Source organism: Schistocerca gregaria, chromosome 3 (assembly GCF_023897955.1).
Source record: "Schistocerca gregaria isolate iqSchGreg1 chromosome 3, iqSchGreg1.2, whole genome shotgun sequence".
Taxonomy (NCBI): Eukaryota; Metazoa; Arthropoda; class Insecta; order Orthoptera; family Acrididae; genus Schistocerca; species Schistocerca gregaria.
Genome location: NC_064922.1, coordinates 899,041,381 through 899,060,461, shown reverse-complemented (window position 1 = coordinate 899,060,461; position 19,081 = coordinate 899,041,381). Strand labels below are relative to the sequence as shown.

The following is a 19,081-nucleotide window of genomic DNA, read 5'->3' as shown; positions in this document are numbered from 1 at the left end:
ATATAAAATATTCATATCACCGGTTTCGGCAAATAGCTGCCGTCTTCAGATGCGAGAAAATCTACTACAAAGCTTGGTGCAGATAGATAACAGAAATAGACGCTTCGAACATAATGAAGTCAACTGAAATACTTCAGTGAATGTACATTCGATAGTCATATGGTGATCATGATGTTCGAAGTGCCAAACTGTTTTTGCTTATATATGTACGAAGCTTTTAAGAGATTTTATCACATCTGAAAATAGCAATTATTTGCCAAAACCAGTAATGTGAATATTTTAAATATTTTAAGTGATCATGACGTAATAAGTTACTATACATCTAAAACATATTACCATGTTGCAAAGTATTGCTCCCTTTGCTGATGTTTGAGAGCCCACGCTTGAAAAACCTAAGGAATACACTGAATATATCCCTCCACATTCACTGTTAAAATTTTTGAACTGTTTCATTAGCATGACTGTTTGGCTTGGTGGCTTAGCATGTGTCAATTACAGATCCAAAGTTCCATCATTCATTCCTCGATTCGTCCTAGAGTTGTTTTCGCTTATCGATTCTTCCACCTCCGGCCACGATTTAGGAATGTGATAAATACCAAGTTATGCCCTTGTCCTCAGTCTCTGTTAAAATGTACGTCTCCTTGTAATTGTTCATAAATGTAGACAACATTGTCCCTAGGAGAACAGCGATCTGGTGCTGTATTTTGGTTAAAATAATAGTTTAGATAGCAGTGCTATTTATTTGTTATGATCGGTGTCTACTTTAAATTAAAGTCATCTTCAGGTGCGAGCCCCCTATGTCTGGTGCTGGCGGCTCAATCTGAAGATGGCTTTAACTTAAAGTCCAAACCGGTCATAATAAATAAATGTTATCGTGATCTAGACCGTTATTTTAACCAAATCCTTATAATGACTGCGTAAGTTAGTTCGAGGTTCGGAGGAAGGCAAGGACATACTATCCCCAATAAAACAAAGCCATGTAACGGACTGTGGTGTTCAAACCAACGTCCGGGTTGATGACAGGTTTGCGTTTTGCGTATATGTGAAAAGTTTCTGTAAAATATTGATGACAGGTTTGAGTTTTGCATACATGTGAACAATTTCTTTAAATCCATCCACACTGTCAACTGCTTACCTTCAGCAACATGTGGGATCGTGTCGGCTAAAACGGTACGGAAATGAACTTTGTCGTTGCCAATTTACTGTTCGCTATCCGTTAGTTTGAGGTCCCATCAGTCCATTGTCACTTCCATTCACACAACAATTGCCAGCACATCACTCAATCGGGTAACCTGTTGATATTTCAGCTCCAGGAACTGAGAAATATTGCCTATTTTAATGAACACGACAGTGAGGTATGCTTTTTGTTAAAACAATCTTTGTGCAAATTGACAATATATAATTTGTTATGGTAAAATTGATCTATATATTGTATCGCCTCAGGTCCACATTGAAAGCAAGCCCTTTACACATCTTCTGGCACGTTTGAGGTTAGAAAGTCTACTGTAATTCCACATTTAGTCTTTAATAACTTGATTAACTGTAGGCCCGGTTGCTTCACCATCAGTTTAGCTCGCCGAAACGTGGAAAGTTCTAGTAGAATTCCACTCCCACGCATTGTGTCATGCAGGAGGCACGAAATATCTAAATCTGGAGCACATTTTTATAAAAGTCACGCTAGGTTTCATTAACCCAATACTAGAAAAGCCAATTGCTGCGAACCACAAAAAATGAAAATATTATTCCATCTGCGATGCAACATTTTTCCCGTGTAGCCACATGAGCCGTGCGATGTCGCTTCCTGACATGAAACGAGTTACTTCAGCGAGAGCCCCGCAAAGACTAACTCTTAATACGTGTTATCTCGTGTCCGGTTCTCTTACTGGCTGGACGGACCGTAGCATACATCTCAAAATAAATCTCTACCGTGAAGTTTTTACCGGAGGGCATTTACTGCTGTGTCTTGTCTGGAACGTTCTGAACAACACACCATGTGCGGACGATGGAGCTCACTCGCTTAGAAGCTTAGAAACCCCCTATTCTAATACAAAATTGTCGCGCTCTAATAGTAAGGTTAATGATCGGATGGATTATATTGGTATGTCATTTTCCCAGTTAAAAAGAGAAGCCATTGAATTTTGAAAAATGAATTTAATTAATTTTTTATGTGTTGCCATAGTAGCGTTTATTAAAAATTGTCAACAAAAACTAAACATATTTCTTCATATTAGAAAGAATCAAGAAAATTTTAATGATAAATCACACTTTTACCTAAAATGATTTTATTGGCCTTGAGTGAACTCAAAAAAATACGTATTCAGATAAATACCAATCTAATCGTTGTTTTCAGAAGAAGACATACGGACGATCTAGGAATGATGGAGGCAAATGAATTTATTACATACTTGTCGAGTGCGTCTACTTCATGTTCTACACACAGAACTCCTTTGTGTCATCCCAGAGATTGATGGATGACTTAACAAAGAGGAACGCAAGAATGCTCCTTCAGATAATTTTCATCGCTATCAGTCCAATCAGGAATATCTGCCTCGTTCTTACTCTCCTACAACAACGCTACACTTCGAGTTCTTGCCTCTGATCCATGGTGTAGCTAAAATTTAATAAAACTACGCGATTATATCGAATGTTTATACATTCCGGAACACTAATAAATCAATATAATAAACATGTTCTAACACTCAAGGCGGGAAAAAGCACTAAGAAAAAGAAATCTCTAATACTTACGTGATTCGCTGCACAGACTGCAATGGTAGGTCGCCTACTTATCGGAATCTCTTTGACACAATCGCGCTTGACTGGCGCTCGCTCAAAACAGAGTATCCGCCAGCAATTCGTCTTAAAGCACAGATAGATTCGAAGCATTGTCGCTACTCATATATTTTTTTTGGATTTCCACAAATAGATTGCGTATGTAATAGACACGACCACGCAGTGTTGAACAGTTGACGAAAGTTTCTGTGATAGAGAAAGGTTTTTAGAGAATCTGGATTAATTCAAAGCCTCTACTTAAATAAAGAGGGATACCGTAACTTTAAATGGAGCTGGTTATATACTTTCTCCTCCAAACTCATTTATTTGGAGCTTACTTTACCTCAAAGTATTACATTTACAGAGCAAAAAATTGGCAGAGCTTCACGATTTTGCATGTTGAATATGTTACTGAAATTTCTTATTACTAAGTTAACCAAATGGATGGGTAACCCGCCATTTTCTCTGTTTTTCCACGAAAATTCACATTTTACTTAATAATTATGAAAATAATGAAGATATTTTATAATGAGCTTCTGGACGAGGTTTCAGTATTCAGTGTAAAATTTGATATAATCTGAGTAATGTGTGGGTACATGGTATTTGGGTGTTCCCTACTTAGTTTAGGTATCCATGTTCGAGTCGTTGTCAGACTAGACGTGCACCACCCACAATAGTATACGCTGTTCTAAAACTGTTTTCGTGAAGGCAGTACCGTCAACAATCTAGCTGTGACTGACTTGAAGAAGTTCGAATGGCATAAGCATTTCAATCGCTTAACCTTTTAGATACAATGCTTCCAAAATAATGTAGGTCAAGTTTTCCATTTGTGTGTACATGGTACTAAAATTGGTACTGTGCATGGACCTACTGAAATGTGTTTCTTTCGTCAGGATACTTCTTCGTTTCATTCCGTTACCAGCTGAGTACCTGACATTGCGCGGGTACGTATTTATTCCAATCTTCTATTAGTCCATTACCTTCTTCCTCCTTTCACTGTCCATTTCCTCCTTCACTCTTTCTGTCTCCTCTACACCTGCTCCCTGTCCATCTCCTCAACCCCAATTCTCTACCCATCTCCTTCTCCCCTCTCTCTATTCATCTCCTCCTCTTCCGTTTCTCTGTCTGTTTTCTTCTCTGCTCTGTCTCTTCACCTGATTCTCCCTCTCTCTGCCTACCTCTCCCTCCCCCTGTCTCTGTACATCTTCTCCTCTTCCCCTTCTCTATCCATCTTCTCTCTCCAATCTACGTTCATCCATCTTCTGTCTCCAATCTCCGTTCATTTTCAACTCCCTTCTCTCTTTCAATCTTCTCCTCCCCCTCCCCCTCCCCCTCTCTCTCCACGTTATCGGGCTCGCCCTGGTAAGAAGCTAATGATTCTTGTGTTGTTGTCGTCGTCTTCAATCCGAAGACGGATATGATCCAGCTTTCCATGCTACTCTAACCTGTGCAAGCCTTTTTATCTCCAAATAACTACTGCAACCTAAATACTCTGAATCTGCTTACTGTATTCATCTCTTAGTCTCCCTCCACGATTTGGTGAACGTTGGATGCCTTTGAGTGTGTCCTATTGACAGACCCATTCTTCTAGCCATGTTATGCCACAAATTTCTTTTTCCTCAATTCTGTTTAGTATCTCCTCATTAGTTACCTGATCTACCCGTCTAATCTCCAGCATTCTTCTTTAGCACCATATTTCAAAAGTTTCCATTCACTTTTTAGCTAAACTATTCATCATCCATGTCTGACTCTCATACATGGCTACACTCCAGACAAATTCTTTCACAAAAGACTTGTTGTTGTTGTGGTCTTCAGTCCTGAGACTGGTTTGATGCAGCTCTCCATGCTACCCTATCCTGTGCAAGATTCTTCATCTCCCAGTACCTACTGCAACCTACATCCTTCTGAATCTGCTTAGTGTATTCATCTCTTGGTCTCCCTCTACGATTTTTACCTTCCACACTGCCCTCCAATGCTAAATTGGTGACCCCTTGATGTCTCAGAACATGTCCTACTAACCGGTCGCTTCTTTTTGTCAAGTTGTGCCACAAACTCCTCTTCTCCCCAATTCTATTCAATACTTCATAATTAGTTGTGTGATCCACCCGTCTAATCTCCAGCATCCTTCTGTAGCACCACATTTCGAAAGCTTCATTCTCTTGTTGTCCAAACTATTTATCGTCCATGTTTCACTTCCATACATGGCTACACTCCATACAAATACTTTCAGAAACAGCTTCCTGACACTTAAATCTATACTCGATATTAACAAATTTCTCTTCTTGAGAAATGCATTCCTTGCCATTGCCAGTCTACTTTTATATCCTCTCTACTTCGACCATCATCATCAGTTATTTTGCTCCCCAAAAAGCAAAACTCCTTTACTACACTGAGGCATACGCTTCAATGCTATCTGGACAAAATTCAGCGTCGACATGAACTGTTAGCCACCGATTCTGTGTCGCGAAAAGCATCTGCAATGTGGACGCCTCAAAAAATGGAGGAAGTGACGATTGGTTATCTAACGTGTAGTGGACTGACGAAGACCATTTCACACTCCTAGGGTCTGTTAACACCTACAACTGCCGAATTTTGCGAAAATCCTAGTACTTGTCATAGGAACACCATTGCATGACGAAAAAGCCAGAGTGTGATGTGGATTTATCATATCAATCGTGATCGGACGGTTTTCCTTCGAGGAAATGCGGGCGGCTACTTTTCAAGATGTTAACTTGGCGGATGCGAGGTACGCCTATAATGTTAAAGAATCGTATCATCCCTAGCCTGACTGACATACACCTTTTGGAAGGCACCACTTTTATTCACGATGGCGCTCCAACTCATATTGCTATACGTGTTAAAGGTATCTCGCACATACTGTTTGGTGTAGATCGCTTGCTCAGCCGAATCCGTGTGGTCATTGGTTGTGAAATTACCTGAGATAGAGAGCCTACCGCGGTCGTCCGACCTAATTGTTGTGTTGTGATCTTCAGTCCTGAGACTGGTTTGATGCAGCTCTCCATGCTACTCTATCCTGTGCAAGCTTCTTCATCTCCCAGTACCTACTGCAACCTACATCCTTCTGAATCTGTTTAGTGTATTCATCTCTTGGTCTCCCTCTACGATTTTTACCCTCCACGCTGCCCTCCAATACTAAATTGGTTATCCCTTGATGCCTCAGAACATGTCCTACCAACCGATCCCTTCTTCTGGTCAAGTTGTGCCACAAACTTCTCTTCTCCCCAATCCTATTCAATACTTCCTCATTAGTTATGTGATCTACCCATCTGATCTTCAGCATTCTTCTGTAGCACCACATTTCGAAAGCTTCTATTCTCTACTTGTCCCAAATATTTATCGTCCATGTTTCACTTCCATACATGGCTACACTCCATACAAATACTTTCAGAAATGACATCCTGACACTTAAATCCATACTCGATGTTAACAAATTTCTCTTCTTCAGAAACGCTTTCCTTGCCATTGCCAGTCTACATTTTATATCCTCTCTACTTCGACCATCATCAGTTATTTTGCTCCCTAAATAGCAAAACTCCTTTACTACTTTAAGTGTCTCATTTCCTAATATAATTCCCTCAGCATCACCCGACTTAATTCGACTACATTCCATTATCCTCGTTTTGCTTTTGTTGATGTTCATCTTATATCCTCCTTTCAGGACACTGTCCATTCCGTTCAGCTGCTCTTCCAAGTCCTTTGCTGTCTCTGGTAGAATTACAATGTCATCGGCGAACCTCAAAGTTTTTATTTCTTCTCCATGGATTTTAATACTTACTCCGAATTTTTCTTCTTAACACTTAATCTACATCCAATGTTAACAAATTTCTCGTCTTCGGAAATGCTTTTTTTGCCATCGTCAGTCTGCATTTTACATCCTCTCTGCTTCAGCCATCATCAGCTGTTTTGTTGCCCAAATAGCAAAACTCATCAACTACTTTCAGTGTCTCGTATCCTAATCTAATTCCCTCAGCATCATCTGACTTAATTCGACTACATTCCATTACCTTTGTTTTGCATTTTTTAATATTCAAATGGTGGTGAGCACTATGCGACTTAACTTCTGAGGTCATCAGTCGCCTAGAACTAAGAACTAATTAAACCTAACTAACCTAAGGGCATCACACACATCCATGTCCGAGGCAGGATTCGAACCTGCGACAGTAACGGTCGCTCGGCTCCAGACTGTAGCGCCTAGAACCGCATGTCTACTCCGGCCGGCTTTTAATATTCGTCTTTCATCCTCCTTTCAAGGTGTGAAACTACTTCTTTAATTATTTTTATTAAATATTGACCTACAGAGTTTTCTCTGACAAAGACAATTCAAACTTAACCTATTCATTTATTACCCACAATATACAAACCCAACGCAATCTGACTGCTATACATTCACAACATGATTTCCAATAATAATCACAAAAGAATGGCAGTAATAAAAATTTAAAAAAATGAAATTAAAGAAATATGAAGCCACCTCCAACTCTGTTAATAGCCTCAACTCATTTCAGTCACGATAGTAACAGTGCAATCCCCCTTCTTTTGCATAAGTCACTTGCCTCACAGAAAATCTTCATAACACGAACTACAGCAATTACAGCAAGTATCAACTACAACCAGCTAAATACAAAGATTCTAACTACTATAGACTCCAACTAATAGGAGGCATATGGTTAGCGAAAGAAAGTTTTTGTCAAGAGCAAACAATGTATTTCGAAAATTTTACCTTATTCATGTGACATCCAGATCCAAAAATTATATAGTTGTCAGTAATGCCACTGCCCAAACATTATCAACCAAGCATCCATCATCACACATTTCCTTGCGTATTTTCTTTAAAATATATAATTTCATTCCACTCAAAAATACATGGCCTACCAACACAGAGTCTCCACTAAATGTCCATACACTTCCCTATCCACTATCCTCGCTAACTGCTAGTGTGTCCAACCACAGAATCTCTTGCTGAGGGCGCAGAGCGCTGTCAGCGATATTAGTTACAGTCTATAGCGCTGGCAGCATACAAACAGGCTACTTACAGACGTAGTCCATTCCTTTCAATTGCTCTTCCGAGTCCTTTGCTGTCTCTGACAGAATTACAATGTCATTGACAAACCTCAAAATTTTTATTTCTTCTGTCTGAATCTCAATTCCTAGTTCAAATTTTTCTTTGCTTTCATTTATTGCTTGCTCAGTGTACAGGTTAAATAACATGGAGGATAAGCTACAATTCTGTCTCCCTCTATTCTCAATCACTGCTTCACTTTGATGCCCATCGACTCTTACAATGGCCGTCAGGTTTTTGTACAAGTTGTAAATAGCCTTTCGCTCACTGTATTTTACCCCTGTTACCTTCAAAACCTTCAAAATCTGAAAGAGAGTACTGCAGTCAACATTGTCAGAAGCTTTCTCTGAGTCTGCAATAGCCATTAACGTAGGTTTATGTTTCCCTAATGTATATTCTAAGATAAGTCGTAGGGTTAGTATCCCTCGTGTACTCGTGTATTTCTCTCGAATCCAAACATCTAACCCGATGTCACCTTCTACCAGTCTTTCCATTCTTCTGTAAAGAATTTGTGTTAGTATCTGGCAACCATGACTTATTAAACTGATAGTTTGGTAATTTTCACAACTATAAGCTGCTTCTTTCTTTGGAATTGGAATTATTAAATTCTTTTTGAAATCTGAGGTTATGTCGCCTGTCTCATACGTCTTGTACACCAGTGGGAAGAGTTTTGTTATCGCTGGCTCGTGCAAGGTATTATGAGTGCGTGTCGTTTACTCCTAGGGCCTTCTTTCAGTGCTCTCTCAAATTCTTAACGCAGTGTCATATCTCTCATTTCATCTTTGTCTACGTCATTTTCTATTTCCATAATATTCCCCACAAGTACATCGCCCTTGTATATACTACTTCCACCTTTCAGCTTTCCCTTGTTTGTTTAGGACTGGTTTTACACATGAGCTCTTGATACTGATGCAGCTGTTTCTCTTTACCGTAGTAAATATGCTTCTAAATCCTTACATTTATCCTCTATCCGTCCCTGTGTGGCGTTCGCTGTGTTATTCAGTGGTTTGGTATCTAACTAATTTGTAAATGTAAATGATAATCTTATTTTATTACATTGAGTAATTACTAAGTAATTTTTCTCCTGGCTAATGATTTGATCAAATTGCTAAAGAACTCCAAGTTAACGTCGTGTTAAAGTGTTGTCTGTAAGTTGTGTAAGTGTCACTAAATCACAGTTCATAAATCAGATTCTGTACAACTATGGATTATGATGGAAACAGTTATCTTCAGCAAAATGGTCATTAAAACCACAGAATATCAGCCGCGCACAACACTGATGTATGTTAGCCGAAACAATATCCTTCGCAACTCGTGCGTAATTCATTTCGGCTCCATTCATCAGCTAGAAAAGTTTGTTATAACGATCGTGCTATGAGCACGGTTTTTGAAGAACCAATCTGATTCTAATTATTTTCATTAAAATGAGTTCGGGACCATCGGTGCACATTTATTTTTACACATTTGTATTACGTTCAACATTTATGTCTGCAGAGTTGCGTAATTTGAATTTGCCGCTGTGATAATTGTTAAGATGGCGACAGACAATTGATAAAGACTTTCTATTGTTACAACAAATAAGTAAATATTTTAAATGTTTATCAAACGCTATAAACTATACTTTCATATTGTGCAGTATTTAGACCTCATCAAGCAAACATTTGATTTGTTTCTAAGGAAAACACAGACAAAAACGCGATTCAAATCGCTATCACCAATGGCTGTGCTCGTTGCAGTGGAAAGAAATAATTAACACAGATAATGCTTACTGAGAGAGGAATTAAAGTTACAAATAATTATTCTCTCATATGTATAATAATAATGAACTCTATTTTCAAGTAATAATTAACAAATAATTACAATTTCCTAACAGACCTCAGTTTGATATGCGTCCGCAACTTACAAAAGCCAACCAACAAAAGGTAAAAACAACGGAAGACAAACGCAGATCATGAAAGGAATTTACAATTATCATTGTCTTTGTATGATACACATCGATATGTCCAATTATATCATAGAATATTATATAAATAATTAATTCACTATTTTTTCATATGTCGAATAGATAACGTTTATAACTGTTACAGGCATAATTTCCTCTCGTCGCACTGTAGCTAAAATTTATCTCGTGGATGTTACACCTGCTTAGCCATTCCGCACTTCCTGTCCGTCTCATTTTTTAGACATTTGTATTCCTTTTCGCCTGCTTCATTTGCTGCATTTTTATATTTTCTCCTTTCATGAATTGAATTCCGTATCTCCTGTGTTATCCAAGAATTTCTACTAGGCCTTATCTTTCTACCTATTTGATCATCTGCTTTCTTCACTATTTCATTTCTTAAGGTTGCTCATTCGTCTGCTACTGTATCCCTCCCCCTTTTCTAGTCAACTGTTGCCTAACACCCCGTCTGAAACTCTCAACAACGTCTGGTTGTTTCAATTTGTCCCGATCCCTTCTCCTTTAATTTCCCAACTTTTTCCAATTTCTTCAGTTTCAATCTACAGTTCATAAGCAATCAGTTGTGTCAGAGTTGACATCTACCCCTTTAAAATGTCTTACAGTTTGAAATCTGATTCTGAAATCTCTGTCTTACTATTATATAATCAGTCTGAAATCTTTCGGTGTTTCCAGGTCCCTTCCACGTATACAGCCTTCTTTCATCAATCTAAAATCAAGTGTAAGCGATGATTAAACTATCATCTGTGCAAAATTTTACCAGGCGGCTTCCTCTTCCATTCCTTTCCCCCAGTTTATACTCACCTTCTATTTCTCCTTCTCTTTCTTTTCCTACTATCGAGTTCCTATTCCCCACTATAATTAAATTTTCGCCTCTTTTGACTACCTGAATAATTTCTTTTATCTCATCATTCATTCTTCATTCTCTTCATCATCCGTGGAGCTAGTTGGCAAATAAACTTATACTTCCATGGCAGCTGTGGACTTCACGTCTATTTTAGCTGCTGCAATGCGTTCGCTATGCTGTTCATAGTAGCTTACCCACATTCATGTTTTTTTATTCATTGCCCCTATTTAACTTTGTATTTATAGCCCCATATTCACCTGACCAGAGGTCCTGTTCATCCTGTCACTGAACTACACTAATCCGCACTGTATCTGGCTTCATCTTATCCATTTCCATTTTTAAATTTGTTGACCTTCGATTAAGGGATTTAACATTCTGTGCTTCAGTCCATAGAGCGCCGGATTTATTTCTCCTGATGATGTCATTCTCCTGTGTAGTCTCCGCCGGTATTTTACTTCCGGAATATTTCACCCAAGAGGACGCTATCATCGTTTAGCTACACAATAGACCGCATGCCATAAGGAAAAATTGCATTCGGTATTCCAGCACAGCAAGGCTGTTTTCGTTGATGTAACAAGGCCACATCAATCATCCTGACTTTTTCCCCTGCAACTACTGAAAAGGGTTTTGCAGTCTTCAGGAACAGGATGTTTGTCCGACCTCTCAACAGATACTCCTCCGGTATCGCGGAGGCACGTAGTCACCCCACCGACTGCAGGGTCCATGTTTCAAAGGGAGGTTCTTACACCACAGTATATCTTTCCAGCTCGTAACTAATTATGTACCAAATTTGGTTGCAGTCGTTCCATGGATTTAGGATGACCTTCTTACCTGTGACTTTGCCCACATATGCACATGTCAAATATATTCCACATATACTGCCCTTGTCAGAAAAGTTCCTCGAAAGGCTTTTTTAAAAACAGAAAACTGCACTTAACAAGCAATGATCCTAGCTCCTATTGAAGTAGTTCCATTGACTACCTATACAGAGTTGCCAACATTTCTGGAGGTGTTTGAAACAAGCTAGGAAATTTTCAGTTACGATGCTTGCGAGCTCATTTGTTACAGATCGTTGCATGTTTGCAATATCTTGAAGATGCTTTCCTTTCAGTCTCCTTTTCACTCGTGAAACCAAGAAAAAAATCCGAGGCGAGCGGTAGGGCATATATGACTGAGGTGGGATGGCAGTAACTGAATGTCTGGCCGGATACTCGGTAAAAGATAAAGCAGTATGGGGCCTTCCATTCTCATGCTGAAAGCACCAGTCCTGAGAATGCCACAAATCGTGCCGGCAACGTCGAATTGCCGGTCGCAAACATTTCAAGACTTCTGTGCAACGAGTTTGGTTCACTGTTTGACCAGGAGGAATATGCTCGTGGTGAACAAATCCTTTACTATCAAAGAATGCGATTAACATTGTCCTTCTCCTCGAATGTCCTCGTTTGACCTCCTTCGAGGCTCGTGATCCAAGACATTAAGCACTTATATACTTCGTGCGAGTGCCATGCTGGGAACACCAACTGTCATCCTTTGCAATAATCTTTGACATAAATGTGGGATAATGTCTGGCTCCATCCAGTACTTAAGCAGAAATTTGTCTTTCCTCTTTTTGTTCGTCTGTTAATGTTTGAGGGACGATTTTTGCATCAAGTACCCGTTACCCTAAATCTTCACGTAAAATCTTTTGACCCACATCACGATTCAAATTAAGTTCTTTTGTTATCGCACGTACAGTTACATGATGGTCTTGTCGCAATAGCCGCTTACACACTCTACGTTTACATCGGTACGAGCTGTAGACCGTAGACGAGGTTTTGGATTGTCCCAACACTGAATCTCTGCCTTTACCAAACCTTTTGTCCCACTCAAAAACACGACTTCTTGAAAATGTCTCACCTACATATGCTTGCTTAATCATTGTCCACATTTCACTAGATGTTTTCTCGAGTTAAATGCAGAACTTAATGTTCACTCTTTTCTCACAATCGTCATTCATTGTGTCACTAACTAATGCGACAAGAACCCAAATAGTGTGTTGCTTAGCACAGGCCTGCCACCTAATGAATTGGCGCGTAAACATGGCCAAGGTCACTTCAGAAACGCACACATACCAGCTTAAATAAAAATAAATTTGTTCCTTTTTAGTATTGTAAACTCAGAAATATAAAACTGTCCTAGAACGTTTCTGGGAGTATTTGACATATTTCAAATGTATCTGTATGCATATTTCACCTGTATCTCTAGCGAATTTCACTCTTCAGTTTTTGTCCGTGGCTCGTGGTCTAATGGCTGGGTTGAAGGTTTTCTCTGCCCAGGGACTGGGTGTTTGTCATCAGCATTTCATCATAATTCGTGACAGTGGCCTGATTGGACTGAATAAAAATTGGACTGCGTATAAATTGGGACTTTGCACGGGCGCTGATGAACGGGCAGCTGAGCGCCCCACAAACCAAACATTATCATCACTCTGCAGTTTCATTTGTTGATACTCACTGTTTATGACGTTCTGTCTCCTAAACTATGAGCTGTGCAATGATGTATTTTCAAAGGTACATTCAGTGGTATATGTGGCCACTTTCCATAACATGTGTTGTTGTTAGAGTTAGTAGTAAAGAAGTAATCGAACGTTATGCATGATGCGACATTTTTTCACGCATCACAGTGTTAGTGAAACCATCTCTCCTGTGCTATGTGTCGTAAAATGATATATTTCTCTAGGTACATTCACCGATATGTGTGTGTACTTTATGCGAAATCTGTTGCGAAAAGATTAAGTAGTAAAGAAGTAATAAATAAAAACGCCATGCTTCATGTGGCAATTTTACTGCGTAAACAGCGAAAATATAATTAGCGATATACGTTCTTCCTCTCATTATTTTGTTAGGGTGGTCAACGAGGAAATGTTTCTTAAAGGCTTGAAATTATGAGTCAAGTTTTCTGGAAGTCTCTAAGCACTCTCATTCTCAACCACTCGCTGACTTAAGTATAGGTATTCGCACGTGGTGGGCTACACTTCTTTTATACGTCCAACCGAACCTCTTTGATAGGTAGGTGGTTCTTACCCCTACAGCGATGTTTTCCTGACAGTTAACAATATGTGTACCAAGTTTGGTTGAAATCGGTCCAGTGGTATAGGAGGAGATGTGGAACATACATACTTACCCTACAGGGTGACTCGAAAGTCAGTTAACATTTCAATACTTCACGGAATAATGCTTGGAATGATATGAAGTTGTATTGTAAACCGAAAATAGTGCAAGAATTGACCAAAAGATGAAGCTTTATATGATACAAAAGCAGTAATCAATATAACAACTAGTAGAAGTCGACCTCGGGGAAGATCAGTTTGGAACACGTGAGGCAATACTGACCCTACGACTTATTTTAGAAGCTAGATTAAGGAAGGGCAAACCTACGTTTCTAGCATTTGTAGACTTAGAGAAAGCTTTTGACACTGTTGACTGGAATACTCTCTTTCATATTCTGAAGGTAGCAGGGGTAAAATACAGGAAGCGAAAGGCTATTTACAATTTGTACAGAAACCAGATGGCAGTTATAAGAGTCGAGGGACATGAAAGGGAAGCAGTGGTAGGGAACGGAGTGAGACTGGCTTGCAGCCTCTCCCCGATGTTATTCAATCTGTATATTGAGCAAGCAGTAAAGGAAACAAAAGAAAAATTCGGAGTAGGTATTAAAATCCACGGAGAAGAAACAAAAACTTTGAGGTTCGCCGATGACATTGTAATTCTGTCAGAGACAGCAAGAGCAGTTGAATGGAATGGACAGTGTCTTGAAAGGAGGATACAAGATGAACATCAACAAAAGCAAAACGAGGATAATGGAATGTAGTCGAATTAAGTCGGGTGATGCTGAGGGAATTATATTAGGAAATGAGACACTTAAAGTAGTAAAGGAGTTTTGCTATTTAGGGAGCAAAATAACTGATGATGGTCGAAGTAGAGAGGATATAAAATGTAGACTGGCAATGGCAAGGAAAGCGTTTCTGAAGAAGAGAAATTTGTTAACATCGAGTATGGATTTAAGTGTCAGGATGTCATTTCTGAAAGTATTTGTATGGAGTGTAGCCATGTATGGAAGTGAAACATGGACGATAAGTATTTTGGACAAGTAGAGAATAGAAGCTTTCGAAATGTGGTGCTACAGAAGAATGCTGAAGATCAGATGGGTAGATCACATAACTAATGAGGAAGTATTGAATAGGATTGGGGAGAAGAGAAGTTTGTGGCACAACTTGACCAGAAGAAGGGATCGGTTGGTAGGACATGTTCTGAGGCATCAAGGGATAACCAATTTAGTATTGGAGGGCAGCGTGGAGGGTAAAAATCGTAGAGGGAGACCAAGAGATGAATGCACTAAGCAGATTCAGAAGGATGTAGGTTGCAGTAGGTACTGGGAGATGAAGAAGCTTGCACAGGATAGAGTAGCATGGAGAGCTGCATCAAACCAGTCTCAGGACTGAAGATCACAACACAACAATTAGGTCGGACGACCGCGGTAGGCTCTCTATCTCAGGTAATTTCACAACCAATGACCACACGGATTCGGCTGAGCAAGCGATCTACACCAAACAGTATGTGCGAGATATCTTTAACACGTACAGCAATATGAGTTGGAGCGCCATCGTGAATAAAAGTGGTGCCTTCCAACAGGTGTTTGTCAGTCAGTCTAGGGATGATACGATTCTTTAACATTATAGGCGTACCTCGCATCCGCCAAGTTAACATCTTGAAAAGTAGCCGCCCGCATTTCCTCGAAGGAAAACCGTCCGATCACGATTGATATGATAAATCCACATCACACTCTGGCTTTTTCGTCATGCAATGGTGTTCCTATGACAAGTTCTAGGATTTTCGCAACATTCGGCAGTTGTGGGTGTTAACAGACCCTAGGAGTGTGAAATGGTCTTCGTCAGTCCACTACACGTTAGATAACCAATCGTCACTTCATCCATTTTTTGAGGCGTCCACATTGCAGATGCTTTTCGCGACACAGAATCGGTGGCTAACAGTTCATGTCGACGCTGAATTTTGTCCAGATAGCAATGAAGCGTATGCCTCAGTGTTCTCCAAACAGTGGAATGCCGTTGCGACGTGCGACTTAAACTACGCTGACTTCACCATGCAGAGTTGTACCCGCAGAAGTCTCCTTTTCTTCCTGAACTGTCCGAACAGCAGAAGCTTTAGTATCTGATCGACCACTACTGGGGATGGTCTAAATAAGCCATGGCTTCGAACTTTGTGATCATTTAAAGTTTTTCCGTTATGGACAATCTTTGATCAGTTATTCCACAATCGGATCACGAGTCCCTTTGTCACGGGCGCAGGGGGAATACATGTGTCTAGATACGCTTTCGATCAATTCTGTTATTATTTCTCCTCACACTGAAGGTGTTGGGATCTGTGATGATTTATTCATTAAAAGAAACTGACTTCCATGTATGACGCCATTATTCATTTTGTAAAAAATAGGATTACTAGGCTAATACCAGTTCCTCTGGTTTTGAGTGGTTTCAGTTAATGTGAGTCACCCGATTGACACAAATCTCTGACAGTTACGTTAGTTATAAAAATGATTCTCACTCACCCATCAGATTTTAAGTGATTTCACTTCATGTGAGACAACAGACTAACACATGTTTTCACTCACGCCCGGGGCTTGAGTGATTTGACGCACTTTTTCAGCCTCTTCGGTTGTACGACTAGGGTTGACAACTTTTTTTTTTAGCAACAAATAACATATTTCAAGGCGAAGACAATAAAATGTCCGTTTCTAAAAATGAAGTATTTTCAAAATAAATGTTTCTTTACTTAAACAAAAATTTTTCGTGGTTCTAACATTCGGTAAGGATTTTGGGTTGCTTTTAAAGGTTAAAAACTGGTGTTACATTGTAAATTTGTGTTTAAATAAATGATCAGTGACTTTTTCTTGAAATGTATTGAACCTTTGTCTCTCTCTTCCCTCTAGAATGCACACGTCATCGATAACAGTATATGCTGAGATGACGTGAGCAGGAAGTACATAATAATAATTTTTAATTGTTGATGACTTAGTCACCCGCTTTTAAGCATATACTACCTGCTTGTCGGAAGTATCTACTCCGCGAGAAATACTTCTCATCTTTCGTTAATTTTCCTTGAATTTCTTTAGTTAATTTAATTTCAGAATGTGAATAATTTTTACAGATATGGTATATTGAATTTATAGTCGTTTATAGAGTTATATGGTTTCTTCCACTCCCACGCCACTAAGCGTCTCGGCATTTTGATCCAGACACAAAATTCACAATTAAGTAAACGCCTGTTTATAAACATGGAAGAAAAACTGTGCGACTGCTACGGTCGCAGGTTCGAATCCTGCCTCGGGCATGGATGTGTGTGATGTCCTTAGGTTAGTGAGGTTTAAGTAGTTCTAAGTTCTAGGGGACTGATGACCACAGCAGTTGAGTCTCATAGTGCTCAGAGCCATTTGAACCATTTTTGAAGAAAAACTGAACTAAAAGTTGCTGATTAGCAAATGAAAAGCAAATATGGGAATAACAACAGTGATCACAGACAATAACACATTAGAGTCAACAACAGCGATCTAATAATGCCCAAACTATCGAATGCTACCGCTCTGGACAGAATGTGCCAGGGATTAGTTGACTGTTTCCATTCACTTGCTTCTTCTCTGTACGGAATAGATTGTTTTCATTCGGTTGTTCCCAGCACTTCAACAAGACATACCTGAAAAAACTTGTGGACACTGCTTTTCGCGAATTGAGGGTACTATCACGGTTTGTTGTTATGTTGAACGATATTTGCCTTGAGTCTCGGGGGGATGAGGGGATGACTTAATTTTTGTCCGCTGCCCATACTTTTCATTATGCTGATTACTCTTTAACATTCTGCATACCTACTCGGAAAGCATGTGCACTTGTGGTCCCAGCTCAGGTCTATAAACACAGGTTGATAAAAAAAAGTGTCATAAATAGATATAGGAGGTGATGATGATAGTCGCATACCCGCGCCGCCTTACTAGGCAAGGTCCTAGTGGAGGTGGTTTGCTATTGCCTTCCTCCGACCGTAATGGGGATGAATGATGATGACGAAGACGACACAACAACACCCAGTCATCTCGAGCAGGAAAAATCGCTGACCCCGCCGGGAATCGAATCCGGGACCCAGTGCACGGGAAGCGAGAACACTACCACGAGACCACGAGGAAGAGTGAATAAAAATTTCTATTGACGTATTGACCAATATCTGTTGAGATATGGGCCTGTATATTGTCGAATCCTCATCGATCTGCTATGTAGACGTTGATACTATAGTCAGTGCTGCATGTGGTTGCCACGCATCCTGACACATCTCGTAGCGCATTTCGAACTGAATCATGCCTTTTTTTCGGATGCACTTGGCTGCCTTCGGATTGCGTCACATCCGCTGCACTATACATACGCCTCTCTAACGTTTGCACATTGTCGGTGAAATTCAACAAATTCACGTCTGTTAAATGGTAAGGCAGTGGCACCAGACCTCTTTGACCAATACATCACCCCTGAAACGTCACGGTGAGATACACTTACACAATCCTTAGAAAATGGGGTGATATCTCGTCGTGCATAAACCATAAACGTTGTGTTTCTGCAAGGCAACAATCTCAAACAGCGCTAGGAATCCATCGCGCAGCTTACTGCAACAGTGATACGGACAACGCTGTCGAATACTACCCATTATTCGTCACTAACAAAACGGCCCATATCTCAAAAGGTACTGTTTTCCGAGCACACTATTATAGGAACTTTCCCTATAGTTTTGACAAATCCTACCTCCTGTAGGAACAAGTGCTAGGTTTTTTTTAAAAGATCTCTTATAGGAGGCGACACAGACAGCAGCGTGCGTTGCGTGCCGAGCCGTGACCCGCGGCAGCCTACAGCTTGCAGCCTGCAGCCTGCCTACCGCCTTGGTCAGCTGCCTCGGCTAGCTCTTCCTGGCGGCCTTTCTGGCGTGCTTTGGCGTCCCTGCTTCTCACCGCGGATCAAAGCGGCCGACGTGTGTTGTGTGCTCGTCCACAACAAGCGTTTTTCCCGACCTCCCGGGAATGTGCCGCCGCGATTCTTTGACAAACGGCGCGAGCCGTCTGTTTCCTCAGTTCTGTACGTGAGCGGGCACTGTTGATGCATACCCTTACGTAAAGCAGCAGCTTACAAAGCCAAATTTTCTTCAGTAACCTTTACAAATGCCAAACGGCACAAGTTCGAGTACAGCGTAAACGTTCGAAACGTTTGTTTGTAGCAATAAGTAGGCCCTAAAAATATACTTCCTCGGTTTTACCAGAGGCATTCGATAAGTAACGCAACACTTTTTTTCTCGGCCAGTTTCGGTTGTAAAAATGCGGAATTTGTTGTGAGACATCGTGGTATATT

General features: G+C 40.1%; 1 protein-coding gene across 3 annotated transcripts in view; it reads left to right on the top strand.

Annotated features, from left to right (window-relative positions):
* Nucleotides 1-19,081, top strand: part of LOC126355893 (trypsin alpha-3-like) — a 1,162,507-nt gene that overhangs the window by 199,856 nt on the left and 943,570 nt on the right. The window lies entirely within an intron of this gene.